Genomic DNA, 14211 nt, shown 5'->3' on the forward strand with positions numbered 1-14211 from the left:
GGAAAACCATTTTCAGGGCTGCCGATAGTGGGATTCGAACCTACTATCTCCCGGATGCAAGCTCACAGCCGCGCGCCTCTACACGCACGGCCAACTCGCCCGGTCCTGTTTCCTTTTCCACCCGGAATTCTTGTGATTGTATTTGTACATAACACATTTAATAATAATAATGTTATATGCTTTATGTCCCACTAACTATTTTTACGGTTTTCGGAGACGCCAAAGTGCCGGAATTTAGTCCCGCAGGAGTTCTTTTACGTGCCAGTAAATCTACCGACACGAGGCTGACGTATCTGAGCACCTTCAAATACCACCGGACTGAGCCAGGATCGAACCTGCCAAATTGGGGTCAGAAGGCCAGCGCCTTAACTGTCTGAGCTACTCAGCCCGGTATAATACATGTAGTCTTAAAAATGGAGCATATCTTCAGTGTAAGCCTCCATTACTTGTCCCATAACACAGCTGAATACATCGCTACGTAAACGTACGGTCTTATCCAGTATTTGTTGGGCGCCTCTAGTGGCCTTTGTGCCTCCCTAGTGACACGTAGCGTTATGGGAGGCTGGGTTCTACGCATGTGTCGTAAATCAGTCAAGGTGAGGGAGGCTCTCGATGTGAGTACTGGTAGGAAACGTGCCATCAGATGCATTGAAGGGTCTTTCAAGGAATGTGCTTCGCAACATAATGTAAACCAGCAAGGGAAAAAGATTCTTACAGGCGTGCAATCCTCTTCAGTATCGTTGAAAGTGGAGGGAATATACGGCACTTAAACATTTTTTGTTCAGTTGTACGGCAGTAGTTTTGAAATCTTTGCGTGGAATCTACGATTAAACTACAGGATGTTCCGAAAATAACCGAAATCACTCCTCATTATGTAATTTAATGCATTTTTGTTTTGAAATTTAAATTTAATTATTTTTTCTAACACTCGTAGTATACTTAGTAGCAGAATCAGTGCACCAGTTCAGCACAAAAGCCGCCACATACACGCACAGTGATTTGTTTGAGTTCGGTGGCCATATGTCAACAACGGTCTGTGAATGCGCACAAAAAACAATTCATACTGACTTTCTCAGAAATTCAGGATTTATTCTACATTATCCAGACGATTTAGAAGGTTTTGGAGCAAATCGCATCTCTTAACTCCTTGTAGCTTAGGAGCTTGAGTTTTGTGAAAAATACACGTTCGCGTATTATGTATATGTATACACAAGATACTAATATTCGTCTACTACTTTCAAGGTTTTCAGAGACACCTGATGCGGATAATAATTGGTACGCTGAATTCAACGCCAATTCCCTGGCTGCATGTCCTATAAAACATTAGGCTACCCCGTGCTAGAACTCCAAAGACAGCGTATAACGAGAGAAATATGGAAAAAGTACAGTATGCCTAGCTCGCAAATAAATCACAACTTTCCAATCTACATCACAATAGTCAATCTGACATCCGATCTGGAACAAAGAGACAAAGAGACAACCTGAAGAGCGCTTCACAGAATAATTATGGAAATAAAAATTGCAATTTTTCACCTTTAAGTGTACCTGAAAACGAGAAGTGGTCAAAACATACATTTTTAATCGTATCATCCCCTGTGTGTAGAGGAAACGTTCCCCAGTAAGGATATATGTTGTTAATATATATTATTTTATTCTCTATGTAGTTAATGTAAATAACTTTGTTCGGTCTACTGATGAGACTGACTACTGCCATATATTTTCCTTCTTCTTTCCTGTAAAATTGATATCTTGTAAACAAAGGTACACTTACCTTTCAGACCAGAGCCTCTCAAACGCCCAATATCTCACGCGTGCAGATAGCGGCGCAGTTCCTGTGCACAGTGCATAGGTCCCGCTCGGCTCTGCTCGGACCAACGCTTCGTCTCTGGGCTACTCGGCTAAGCTCGGCTCAACTCGGCTAGGATTTGGAGCGCTACGGAGCAAGTGAGGAATAGGGAGACAGGCGTGGGGAAAGAGAGAGACTGCGCTATTGCTCCAAATCGAGGAGTGAGGGTCTGCACTCTGGTCAACCAAGGGAAGTCGTCTTTTGCACCGTGCACGCACCAGGCGCATGCACCCTGAGAGGCCCTGTCCCAGAGTATTCCTAATAAATTAATACAATTTTCCAGAAAAGCCGATACTGGTATTCTATATTCCCTGTACCAAAATTAACATTAATTTAACATATTTCATTATATTGCGAATAATTGCAAGTGCACTCGAATCTGAGTTTTTCCAATAGTGCAGTTTTTACTCTCACAGCCCTCCGGCACGCGTCGAACTCTTACACTCCAGCAAGGCCTCTCACAGTGCAGTGTCGTCCCCAGAGGTGTTCACTCCACAACACAGCTACGCCCATGAACTCGGCTGACACCCCGCGCTGAATTTTACGTAGCCAAGACCGTCTGATAGACTCGGAACTGCTTCGCGCTCACTCGCGACCAACTTGCGTTCTTTCTTTTCTTTTTACTTGGGGTTGGAGGGTGGGGAGGGTAGCTGTCCACATTTTAGGTATGCTACTAGGCTAATGTGGTAATAAGGTGAGTGGTACTGCAGACTGGCGATTAAAAAAAAAAAGGGTCAAGAGAAAAACCCATAGGCAGAAATAGCAAGATGCCTACAGGTAAAACCTGGCATTTCTACATAGCATATGCAAGGATGTGTTAGCGTCAGTTAGGAAGATGTACTATGCATAAGTCATTAAACAATTTCCTAGCCTGTCCTATTATCCAGGAGTTCAGTCCATCCAGGCATTGCTCTGACTAGCGCGTGTCTTTGTCGACTACGAAGCCATGTCGCGAACGCTGCGCTTTAAGGCCAAGTACGCTGAAGATTCAGCCAAGGGAACGGACAATAATAACAATAATAATAATGCCGTTGGTTTCGCGTCCCACTAACTTTTAGGATTTCAGAGACGCCGAGGTGCCGGAATTCTTCCCTACAACAGTTATTTTACATACAAGTAAATCTACCGATTCGAGGCTGACGTATCTGAACAATTTTAGATACCACAACACCGAGCCGGGATCGAACCCGCCAGCTTGAATTCAGAGGACTAGTGTTCTACCGAGTGAGCTACTCTGCTGGGTGCTGAAAGGGCGTAGTGAGTGGTTTCCTTCTATAGGTAACTGGATCCTGTTCCCCACTGAAAACGACAACGAACAAATCTGTAGTTTTACGTGGTAAGAGACAAGAAAGAAACGGAAGGGCCGAGACAATGATTGACATCTTCTCAAGACTGCGTTGTCACTGCAACCATCCACCTCTTTCTTCTGATGCTCATATGACCTGGTCTTTCTATTCTAGGTCTTCCCTTACCCTTCCATATATATATTTTTTGCAGTATTCTGTCGAGAATTGTTCTTAAGAAAGATAGAGATGGCGGGGAAATGAGGGAGCAGTTGAGCAGAGACAGCTGGTTTTTCATGTGTGCCGAAGAAGCTTTGTTTTCCTTCTCTGAATTGTGGCAATCAGACTTATCTGCCCGTCGCTTTCAAATTATCTTCATTTATTTTTCTTTCCATCTGACTCGTTCTAGCTGATCTTCTCAATGTCCACATTTTGTAAATATTCTCTTTCTTTTTCTTCCTTCAATGAGTTCACCTTTCATATTCGTACAAGTATACACTCCAAACAAAAATCTCAATAAACTGCTTCTCAACCATTCCCAGGTTCTATTTTTAACATTCTATGAAAAATACTCTCTTAGCCATAGCATGTTTCTAATTTCCTCACAATACCAACGAAATATATTTATAATTGTTACTAGGTATGTTACTAAGAACAAAAATTATCAGCTTGTTGAATTTCATTATTTCCAGTGTTGAAGTTTTTCTGGGTTGATTTAATAATCATCATAAGTTTAGTTTTGTCGCATTTGAAATTACAAGAGGATTTTGAGATTTTTCTATATGTCTTCTGTTTTTCTTTATAGCCAATTTGCAATATCATCAGCAAATGCCATATTATACGGTGTACAACGATTCCATTTGTCTTGATCCCTCGCGCTTTTAATTAAAAGATTTTTTACGGCATTGCCAATGAATCAATGAAATATAGTGACAAAAAGCATCTTTGTCCTCATCTTTCCTGTATAAAGTTCATTGTTTTCAAATAAAAATAATGTTATACGTTTTAGGTCCCACTATATATTTCTTTCTGGAACGCCAAGTGCCGAAGTTTAGTCCCGCAGCTGTTCTTTAACGTGATTGTAAATCTACCGATACGAGGCTGGAGTATTTGAGCACGTTAAATGCCATCGGACTGGGCCAGGATCGAACTCACTAACCGGTAAACAGCAAGCCAGAAATCTACTGCTTGTACCAATCAGCCAGACCCATTAATTTCCACCTTTACTTCTAAGCATTTATACAGATTTGAAATCGTCCTACAATCTCACCAGTCTAGATGTCATTCTTGAAGGGTAAACAATATCTTCAACTAAACATTGTCAAAGAAGTTATCTCAGTTACAAAAGATATGAAAATGGAAGACTCCCTTAATCATCACAACCTAATAGGCCTACCATCGGGGTTGGAAGAGGACGAAATTTAACTGAGAGAGGTCTTATAAGAAGAACGACGATGAACGTGGCGTAAATATTTACCTATGTTATTGGTTTTACGTCCAACGAACATTTTTTTTACGTTTTTCTTGGAAGCGCCAGGATGCCAGAATTTTGATCTGTATGAGTGTTTTTGGGAGCTCTTCCAGTAAATCAACCCACAAAAAGGCTGTTATATTTGAGCATCTTCAAATTTCACCAGACTAAGCAGGGATCGAACCTGCAAACTGCAGCTCTACCGTCTGAGCCACTGAGCTCGGCGTGACACAAGAAGTGGAAGCAATGTTTTAGCGAGCCTGAGCGAGTGAAGTCCCGGGGAAGTGCAGTGTGTGAAAACTTCCGTCGTGCACCTTCAACAAACAAAGGAATTACTGACGCAGTAAGAACTTTGTGTTGCTTAAATGAAATACTTTTAGATAAAAATCACAGTTTTTGTTTGTTTGATAAAGCACCACTGGATGGTACCTGTATTGAAGTGTAAGCTGTAAACAATAGCACTCACGGTTGGAAGGGAGGTGGGATTACGTGAGGAAAGGGCATTGCAAGCCATCACAGGAATTAATAACACCAACTGCGATGTATGAGGATTTAGAAAAGCCATTAAATTGTGGGTCCTTTGTGAGCAGCTTAGCGCCGCTGATCTGGGGTGGCAGAAATGACACACACGTAACAGCTCTCTCATTCGTTTACACAGTGTACTGTACTATCGTGGTACCAAGTATCCAAAAGCCAAGATTATTGGACAGTATTCTCCACCTCCGCTTGTGTTCGCGATGTCTACTGCACCATCGGTAGTTTACTAGAATTTCATCTTGTATGAATGCTTTGCATATCAATGAACAGTCCTCTCAGCTGAGTCTTGCAAATGCGTACAGCACCTTCAATTTTATTCAGCTCAATTTTACTGGACAATATCGTTCTCCCCTCAGCATGCTGCAATGTTTACCAGTCCGGCTCCGTAGCTAAATGGTTAGCGTGCTGGCCTTTGGTCGCAGGGGTCTCGGGTTCGATTCCCGGCAGGGTCGGGAATTTTAACAATCATTGGTTAATTTCACTGGCACTGGGGCTGGGTGTATGTGTCGTCTTCATCATCATTTCATCCTCATCACGACGCGCAGGTCACCTACGGGTGTCAAATCGAAAGACCTGCACCTGGCGAGCCGAACATGTCCTCGGACACTCCCGGCACTAAAAGCCCTACGCCATTTCATTTCATTTCATTTCAATGTTTACCAAACCCTCAGCAGTTTACTAGAGTTTCACACTGTATGTCACAAGTCTGAAGAAGAGCAAGATCCAAAATGAAAGTTTCACATATTTTGGAGATATCCGTCCTCTCCGTTGGGCGTTACCATTTCTATAACACTTTCAGAAGGCAGATTAAAAGAAGTTTACGTTGTATAATGAAAAGTTGGAAGGGAAATATGATTCAAAATTGATATGGGACACATTATCGGACGATATTGGGGAACTTCTTTCGACGTCCACAGCACCTTCATTAGATATCAGAATAAAATGTTCCAAATCATAACACAATTGATCCGGCAGTGTACTTCTATTAATTTAGACGATCACTTAGAATATCAAATCCTGAAGATTGTGGTTTTGAATCCTGGCATATGCGACAGTAAATGTACTGGCACGTTAAATAATTTCTCACGGCAGAATTCCGGCAGTACGGTGTCTCTTAAAACCAATTGTAGTTTCAGAGCCAATCATGAACTAGTATTATTATTATTAGTAGTAGTAGTAGTTGATGTTATTTGCTTTACGTCCTACTAACTAGTTGCACGGTTTCCGGAGACGCCGAGGTGCCGGAATGTTGCCCCGCAGTAGTTCTTTTACGTGCCAGTAAATGTACCGTCACGAGGCTGGACTCCTCAACCGTTTGAGCCCGGTAGTAGTAGTAGTAGTAGTAGTAGTAGTCAGCCTACCGTACAACGCGGTTACATTGTGCCTGGATGGAGCAATTTTGTGAGAAGTACATTCAGGTAGAAACAGAACTGCTTATTTCTTGATCCATGCGTAGTTTACAGTTTAACATAATGGTTCAGTTTGCCATGACGTGGAGACAGAATCGTAAACCATTAAATCTTATTTTTGGAATATTAAACTCTGCTCTAACAAGGGGATTCTGGCAACTATGACTCGTCAGTCTAAGGCGAACTCAGTACGGAGATGGCAACATGGATCCTGTAAGCGATGGCATTATGTACAGACCCTCAATTATCAATTATATCTAGTACAAATTTCAAAGTGCTAAATATTTAACTACTGTTTGAATTCGACAAGCTTTACTGAATCGATTCATTTGATTCCATTCACGTTACTGAATCGATACAGTGATCCGATTCACGGCTCATCAGAGCCACCCTTCCTATTACATCTGTGTAGTGTCTACTGATAACACAGCAGCAACAACATTCAAAGCTTGCTGCTGCCATCTGGTACCCATTCTATGAACTGATTTCCTATGCGTTATCTAGCTTTCAGATTCAGGTTTCTCCTGGCAGCCGCCTCTTCGCATCAAATTTTGATGTTACAAAGCCTTTCACCCACAGTGACAACTCCATTAAATAAGTATATAGAATTGTTGTTGCTAGTTGCTTTACGTCGCACCGACACAGATAGGTCTTATGGCGACGATGGGACAGGAAAGGGCTAGGAGTGGGAAGGAAGCGGCCGTGGCCTTAATTGAGGTACAGCCCCAGCATTTGCCTGGTGTGAAAATGGGAAACCACGGAAAACCATTTTCAGGGCTGCCGAGAGTGGTATATAGAATTAGATGAACAAATATCTGTACGCACAATCATCAGTGATCTGCATTTGGAGCTGTCGCCCAGGTGGGAGATTCCCTATCAATTGTCTGCCTAGTCTTTTCTTAAATGATTTCAAAGAACATGGAAATTTCATTGTATTCACGGTAAGTACACAATACAAAACAAATAGGCTAAGTTAAAAATGAAATGCAGGAAAAAAACATGCACTTGTGCGGTACTATACATGCTCTTTATATTACAGTACAAAACTTACGTAGTTAATAATAATAGTAAGAAGAAGAAGAAGAAGAAGAAGAAGAAGAAGAAAAAGAAGAAGAACTGACATAACCCAAAATTTATACACAAACTTATGGTTTTTCCTAAGTTCTCTGAAAGTCACAACTATATTATATATACAGAATTAGATGTAAAAATATCCGTATTCGCAATAAGTAGCCTTCATATTAAATATGAATCAAATAAGTTGCTTTACCTCGCGCCGACAGACAGGCCTTATGGCGACGATGGGCTTGGAGTAGAAAGGAAGCGGCCATGGCCTTAATTGAGGTACAACACCAGCATGTGTCTGGTGTGAAAATAGAAAACCAGGGAAAACCATCTTAACGGCTGCCGACGGTAGGATTCGAACCCACCATCGCCCGAATGCAAGCTCATAACTACGCGATCCTAACCGCATGGTCAACTCGCTCGGTCATCTTTGAAAATATGTCTATTTCTATCAGTATAGGATTTTTTAAATCGTCATATTTTGTATAGGCTACCCGAGATGCAGAGTAGCCCTGTAGTTTTCTGATTCAGCATCTGTTTATTCAAGTTATTGCGACAGTCGGCTCACTTACTCACAGTGCACGTACACCGGTGATCTCGTTATTCGATTATTGAAGTATTGTGCAATGATGCGACATACGACCTGAGAAAACACTGAGCGGTTCTTCCCAATATAAAACAGACAATTTCAAGCGGTCACGAGCAGACTTAGTCATAAGGTACGCTAGAGAGTTGAGTTGAATTAATTGTCGAATGTCAACTACTGATTCATTAAACTAAAAAATAGTAGAGCCTAATAGCCTACCTATTTACTAGCTAGGTACTTTGGAATTATGAATTCACTGCGTTTTTAACACTCAAAATAAATCCACCTATTATTTAAACCTCCCTGTAAGAAGAGGACAGTGAATGCAGATGGGTATTAGTTTCAAATGAGCTGAGAGCGAGAGCCCGTCTTAGCTACGATTCTTTCAGTGTGCCATAGCTCTGTACGTCTCACTGCAGCGGACGTTCGCCTCCCTGCCAATGTCCACTGTGGCGATATGAACCGTGTGTGTGTGTGTATGTGTGTGTCACTGAGCCGTGATTGCGCACGATTCTTTGTGTGTGTTGTGTCTCACTGATCCGTGAGTGAGCCACTCAGCACCGTCTGCTGCGAGTCAACTGAATCGTGTACCGTGAGCTCACCGTTCCTGTGAATCGATTCACTCGGACACTTGAATGAATCGATGCACTGCATTTCTTTCATCTGTTGTTATTTTACTCCCGTGAAAAAGAATTCTTGTACACCTTCCAATTAACTGTTGATTATTTAAAGTACAGTGAGGCGCTGCATACCGCCAGCTACCGGAAAGGACTTTGGTTTTTGTTTTAATAATATTGGTTTTACGTCCCACTAACTAATTTCTTATAGTTCAGTTTATAGTTTTCGGAGACGTCGAGGTGCCGGAATTGTGTCCCGCGGAAGTTTCTGCATGTGCCGGTAAATCTACCGACACGGAACTGACGCATTTGAGCACCTTCAAACACCACCGGACTGAGCCAGGATCGAACCTGCCAACTTAGGCTCAGAAAGCCAGAGCCTTAACAGTCCAAGCCACTCACCCCGCCCAGGTGTGTTTTGTTGGTCTTCATGTTATACGTGCTAAATATTAATTCCATTTCTGATAAAGTATCGTTCAGGTCGTCTTCGTTTCCTTCCAGGATTACGATATCATCTGCAAAGCAGCTGTCGGTATCGCAATCCGTGTACCGCGTTTGACCAAATAGCTTCTCCGAATAAACGTATTCTACGTTACAAGAAGGTACAGGCAGGGCTTTTGCTTTGAGCCGCAACGGGTCGGAACGATTTCAAGTTAACTTCTACGATTTGCATAGCCCCTGAGCACAAATTGTATAAATATCATATTTTAAAACTAGGATTGCCCCCATTCTAAATTGCCAGTTACGGTCATTAACAACGTAAATCAAGTGTCAATAAAAAGGGAAATATCACAGTTAGACTGTTATTAAAAAAAATTCTGATCGAATATGATCTGTTATATTGATACACGCATTTACGAAATGTAGAATTCTATCCATGTCGCTGCTGTTGAATTCTTGGATCTTAGCTTCTGATTCGAAGTCACTGACGCCTGTTTTTCTCTCTGCAGCTTTAAATGCTACTCGAAAACAAAACTCTCGAGCGTTGTTTTAAGGAAGATGGTGTACTATCCGGTGGGGTCTCCAGGCTTACTGCACAGAACTCTCACCTCCCCGTTTTTGGAAGTTTATGGGGTTACTTTGTCGGGAGTAAGCTTCAGAAGATGGTCTACAATAGTACTATCTGAGACGATGAATATCAGATAACTAGAATCAGCTTCCCGAGAAACAAACAGCAGTTACAATAGAAAAATATAGGCGGTGCCGGCATGACGTTCCGGCAGCGGATAGTGGCCATATTGAGAATACTTCTCTTACAGGTAGGTAATTAAATGTAAAATTAATTAAAGAGTGTGACCTGAATTGACGATGGCAGCAAAACTGAAGGCACATCGATGAGAAACCACAGAACTTACCTGTAACAAACAGAATAGACATTAAGATTAGAATTATTGAATATAATACAAAGTAAAATGAACAAAAATGAAGGCCCTTGCGACCTAAAACAAGAAAGCTTCATCATGATGAGCCAACATACGACACTACTACCAGACCGTTGTAAGGCCAAAGTTTCTACACACTTCAGAAATACTGAACTTGAAAAGTGAACTTGAGAAGCTAGAACGAAGGACAGAAAGATCGTAAGACCCATAGAAGACAGAAGAAGCATGAAAGATCGGGAATAATAATAATAATAATAATAATAATAATAATAATAATAATAATATTGGCTTTACGTCCAACTAACTACTTTTACGGTTTTTGGAGACACCAAGTGCCGACATTTTGTCCCGCAGGAGTTCTTTTACGTGCCAGTATATCTACCGACAAGAGGCTGACATATTTGAGCACCTTCAAATACCACTGCACTGAACCAGGATCAAACCTGCCAAGCTGGGTTCAGAAGGCCAGCGCCTCAACCGTCTGACCCACTCCACCTGGCAGACTTAAGGCCGAGAGCAGCCGGGAAGGGGAGGGGGTGTACTCAAGGATGACGTCACAGCTGTAAAAACTACAACCCTGGAGAGAGGAAAGAATGAACGTTCATATCCAGGAGTGTGGGCAATGATACGGAAATAAATAAATAAATAAATAAATAAATAAATAAATAAATAAATAAATAAATAAATAAATAAATAAATAGGGTTCCAAAGAACAAGCCGTAACGATTGTAAAAAAAAAAATAGTAAATGAATTAAACAGATTTCAGCTAAACATCCTGCGCAGAATACGTATTTTATAACAATGAAACGGCCGAAACGTGTAGATGAAAAAATATCCGACTTCACTGCCTACTTTTCACAACCAAGCAGAGTGACTGCGCGTGTTAACACGCTACGGCTATCGAGCCCAGCTCTGCATTAGGGAGACGCGTGGTTGCCCCACCGTCGGCTGCCCTGAGAATGGTTTTCTGTGGTTTCCCATTTTCACTTCCAGGTAAATACCGGGGTAGTTCCTCCTTCCACTTCCGTACCCTATTTCATTTCAGTGAGTGGTGGTTGATAGTGCCTAAATAATTACTGCGTGTTGCGGTTTCATGTACCAGAGATAATGTGAATTTCTTATTTTAATAATAATAATTTCGTTTATGTCGTTTCGGCTAAGGACTACCGTACGTTATTTCAACTGTCTCCTTCCCCGAGCTTTCAAATTTGCCCAGTACTCCCGCATTCGTTGCCTTTCCTACTACAATTCATGCCTTCCCTATTTTCAGTTTGTTTTTCTTGGAAACACTTGTGGTCGTGAGTTGCGCTTCTGGATATTATCATGTGTGATGCTATCTTGTTGTAGATCCTCCTCTACCTCACAGAACCAAGTCCATTTTGTCTTCTTATTCTGTACGTATAGTCGTAATATTAAAAGAAACGTTCTGACTGCTAGCACAGGAGGGAGGGCCTACGAGGAGTGTAGTGTCGTTGCACGGTGTTGCCACAATCTTACATTCCTTGCTTCTTTTAATGTTGGGATTATATAGAAGATCCGCTTGGTTGGCCTTGCAGAGCTCATTCTTGTCACGTGATGATAGGAAGCAATCTTCCTCTTCCGCATAGTACCGGTTATCTTTTCTACGTGGAAATACAGATCATGGTTGCGCAGTTTTCTGTATTAACCGTTGTCTTTGATGGCGCCAACGATTTCGTCAAAATCTTTCCTTTATCTTAAGTTGAATATCTATATATATAAAAGAACATGTCCTGACTGACTGACTGACTCATCATCGCCGAGCCAAAACTACTGGACATAGAGAAATGAAATTTTGAGGATACATTTATATTACAATGTGGGCGGTATGGTGAAAAAGGAGTTGAGACCAATTGATTTTACTCTTCATAATGTACTTGATTCTGATAATAAACCGATCATTTTTTTATCTTTCCTGGGTTCGTTTTCAAGAGCCATCTTTTACTTTGTAGAACTTAAAGTTAGATTACAGTAGATTCTCCTGGCATATAACTACAAATTTAAACACATTTGAAATAAACGATAGGAATGATATTGATCGTGCAATTGTTCAGCTCCATAATAAGGTCAATAATGCACGGAAGTATATCATTCGTACCGCCAGAAATCCCGCGCACTTGCCTACGCGCGACAATGGTGCTGGTCACATTGTCAGCAATGACAATGGCAGTAGATGTAATTTACCGCTAAGTAGCGGTCTTGCATCTTCCTACGGGGTCCAGAACATCAATAATAATAATAATAATAATAATAATAATAATAATAATAATAATAATAATAATAATATTCTGGACCGTCGTCAAAATGCGCAGACCGCGCTGGAAACGGGTCCTGGCCGGGTAATGACTACGAATGCAGTCCGGCCGCGGGTTCCGTACCGCCAAGGCACCCAAGACCATGCCCGATCTCCTCAACGATTTGATCCATATTAAAAATGCGTATAGGAAAAGATGGCAAAGATTTTGGGACCTAACTGACCGGGCGGAATACTTGGAGCTAGCCCGGGAAGTACGAAATCGATTGCTGGAAAGAATGATTGAAAAATAGAAGGAATTTTGCCGTCAGATCGTGAATTTTGGCGGATTATACTGTATATAAAATGTTAGGCATTCAATTATAAATTTCAGTATAATACCGTAGCGAAGCAAGGGTATCTTGCTAGTTATTAATAATTAAATACAGCATATACTTAAGTATATAAATACCAGTTTTCGCCCATTATTTCGTTATTCTATTACGCTATTTATTGAATAAATACATTTGGTAGAAAGTAAAGTTTTACATTTGGACATAGCAATAGTGTGTTTCGCTGCAGACGTTAAACAATCATTATTATTTGTTATTAGTTATTTATTTCTTCTACCACATTCGTCCCTGATTCGTCAGATGACCTTGCTGATCACTTCGCATGCAAATACGATGGAACAAGAGACAACTTAATTGTAGCTAAGATGGGGTCGTTACTCGGAAGGCTAACGCATAGTGAGCCATCTAGTGACGAACGAGTACCAATAGTACCAATTGTAAAGCATTCTTAAATTCAAACCTTCGGTATTAGGGAAGTCTTGCTCGTGAACAGGCGAGAGTTCCTTCTGAAGACGCGGAGCAACGTTTTCTACGAAAAGTAAAGAATTTCACCTTGTTTTCCTTATTATTATGTCTACAACCTTATTGTCCAGGATTACTGAACTTTACCTCCTTTCAAGCTGCATAAGTTAGAACTCGTAAGAATAAATTATTTCACGTTCAAAGTTCCAGAACATCATCACTTGAATTCACCATCTATTAAAGTGCAGTATTGTTGTAACACATTTGCTGCAAAAATGATATAATTGCAGGATCACACATTATAATTCATAATCAATTAAAGGCCAGAGTTTCCAGTTTATAAATTCATGTAGTGTTTTCTTGTTCTGTCATCAGTTCTGTTTCGTTAGGGTGTTTACTTTTGTCGTTTTTTTAAAATTTCAAATAAATAAATAAATAAATAAATAAATAAATAAATAAATAAATAAATAAATAAATAAATAAATAAATAAATACATAAATAAATAAATAAATAAATAAATAAATAAATAAAAATAAATAAAAAATAAATAAAAATAAATAAAAAATAAAAAAACATAAATAAAAAATAAATAAAAATAAATAAAAATAAATAAATAAAAATAAATAAAAGTAAATAAAAAATAAATAAATAATAAATAAATAACACCTGTTGCACTGCTAAGCATAGAACCTGCTGCTGTTACGTCATGTGCCCGATACTTCCACGCTTGCCCTGTATGTATTCTGGTGGCTTTTGAGCTTGCCATAACTGCGCCGCATACGGCTGTTGTTAACGCTGTCCGTGTGTCGCTTTCGACCAAGTAGATCCTCCATAAAAACGTATTCTACATTTGAAAAGACAAAATAATATAAGACCTAGCCATGCGGAACGCCCCTACGCCATATCAGCAAAGTACGTCGATAGATGTGACAGGCTGGTTGGCGCAC

This window comes from Anabrus simplex, chromosome 1, assembly GCF_040414725.1.
Source record: "Anabrus simplex isolate iqAnaSimp1 chromosome 1, ASM4041472v1, whole genome shotgun sequence".
NCBI classification, from domain to species: Eukaryota; Metazoa; Arthropoda; class Insecta; order Orthoptera; family Tettigoniidae; genus Anabrus; species Anabrus simplex.